Source organism: Triticum dicoccoides, chromosome 2A (assembly GCF_002162155.2).
Source record: "Triticum dicoccoides isolate Atlit2015 ecotype Zavitan chromosome 2A, WEW_v2.0, whole genome shotgun sequence".
NCBI lineage: Eukaryota > Viridiplantae > Streptophyta > Magnoliopsida > Poales > Poaceae > Triticum > Triticum dicoccoides.
In genome coordinates, this window is record NC_041382.1 from 268,950,460 (window position 1) to 268,952,918 (window position 2,459).

Below are 2,459 nucleotides of genomic sequence, written 5' to 3' on the forward strand. Positions count from 1 at the left end.
TTCTCCACATCTGCCTTCCATTCGACCTATAGTGTTATGTCCATGGCTCACGCTGATGTATTACGTTAAAGTTGAAAAGGTTTGAGAGAATCAAAAGTATGAAACTGTTGCTTGGCTTGTCATTGGGGTTGTGCATGATTTGAATATTTTGTGTGATGAAGATGGAGCATAGCCAGACTATATGATTTTGTAGGGATAAGCTTTCTTTGGCCATGTTATTTTGAGAAGACATAATTGCCTTGTTAGTATGCTTGCAGTATTAATTTTTTATGTCAATATTAAACTTTTGTTTTGAATCTTATGGATCTGAATATAGTTTCCACAATAAAGAAAAATTACATGGATAAATATGTTAGGTAGCATTCCACATCAAAAATTCTGTTTTTATCATTTACCTACTCGAGGACGAGTAGGAATTAAGCTTGGGGATGATTGATATGTCCCCAACATATATATATATATATATATATATATATATATATATATATATATATGTATGTATATATATATATATATATATATATATATATATATATAATTTTGGATTGTTCCATGCTATTATATTATCTATCTTGGATGTTTTATATGCATTTATATGCTATTTTATATGATTTTTGGGACTAACCTATTAACCTAGAGCCCAATGCCAGTTTCTATGTTTTCCTTGTTTTTGAGTTTCGCAGAAAAAGGAATATCAAACAGAGTCCAATTGACCTAAAAATTTATGGAGATTATTTTTGGAAAATATGAAAAATACTGGAATGAAAAGATATCGGAGAGGAGTCCTGAGGCCACCACAAGGGTGGAGGGCACCCCCCCCTAGGGCCCTCCATCCTTGTCGTCGCCTCGTGGGCCCCCTGACTTGTTCCCGACACCAACACCTCTTATAAATCTCAAAAACCCCAGAACAGAACCTAGATCGGGAGTTCTGCCGCCGCAAGGCTCTATAGCCACGAGAAACCAATCGGGAGCCCGTTCCGGCAGCCTGCCGGAGGGGGAAATTGGGTTGTTCTTGGGATATATTCTATCTCTCTTCCTGGACCTTTCTGTACCAATTAGGGCTTCTATCTCCTGTGGGTCATACTCTACTTCCACCATCGGGAATTCTACTAGATCCTCCTTCGGACAATTCTGGGAGATGTATCCTTCTTCTCCACATGAATAACATGACTTGGTGCAAAGTTTAATTGGGTCTTCTTCGGTGTATCCTCAACATCTTCCTTCATCACAAGTCCTTATAAAATTTCCACGAGGGCTCCTTTCATTGCTTCCTTCCTCTGCCGGATAGTTTGTTGTACCTTGGGGTAAATGTGACACTGAGCAGGGTAGTGGGTAGTCCCTTCACACAAGAAACATGTAATATGCCTAGTTGGGCATTCTTCAGCTGGGTGACTTTCTCCACAATGAGGGCATTCATCCTTGTGTTCTTTATAGTTGTGTCCTATTTCTCCACAAAGCTTGCATGGACAAGGTTTCTTCATATCATTTCCATAAGACTTCAATTTTTGGGGCACAAGGCGAGACCTTAGGAAAGTCAACTTAAATTCTTCCCAAGTGATTTATCCTTGCCATGCATTGATAGCTTGATACATACTCAACCAATTAGCGGAACTTTTTCCAAAGTACTGAAGAACATGTTGGGCCATATCCTTTCCGACTATAGTGTTATTCCTCATGTGATCTTCCATATTCTGAATCCATTTGTCCATCTCTAATTGAGTCATTGATCCATAAAATGTCAGTTCATCTCCATTCATCATCTATTGGGTCCAAGGGTTTTGGTAAGGACGAGATAAGATTGGACAGAGAGGAGAAAAGGTGCCCATACCAACAAAAGACACAACAGCTAAAATATGGAATAACTCCACACATTCATTTAGTTTAATCAATCCTATAGTACCGCCACCCACTTAAGTTGGTATGGTGAGATACTCAAATCGCAAAAGTGTTTATCTTTTTCACTCATGGTGGGATACATCCAAATTAGCTTCTTCATGTCCTGGTTCATGTCTCCGTTGGCTTCTTCCAATCGTGCTTGATCTTCTCAAGTTCTTCTACCAGATCATCTCTATTGACGTGTAGTCTCTTGTGACGTCCTTAAATATCTTGGATTTGCATTCGAAGCTTCTGGATATCAACATCCTTGGCATGAACCATGGTCCTATTGTCCTTCAGTTCATGACGAATCTTTGGTATCTTGAGCTTTTGCTCCTCCAGCTTGGCTACTTTCAGCTTCCTGGTTCTGAGATCTTCACGAAATGCTTCCTTGTCGAATAAGGCTTCCAGAAGATCCATCTGAAAATTCTTGATGTAATACTCCAGATCCTGGTGATACACCAGCTAAGGTGAAAACTTCATATTTTGATCATTCATCAAGGCGATAGGTGCTCCATTAGCCTTCTTAAGTATTTACTCTTTACTCTGGGTATTCTTTAGAGCCTTCAAATTCTCGGAGTCTT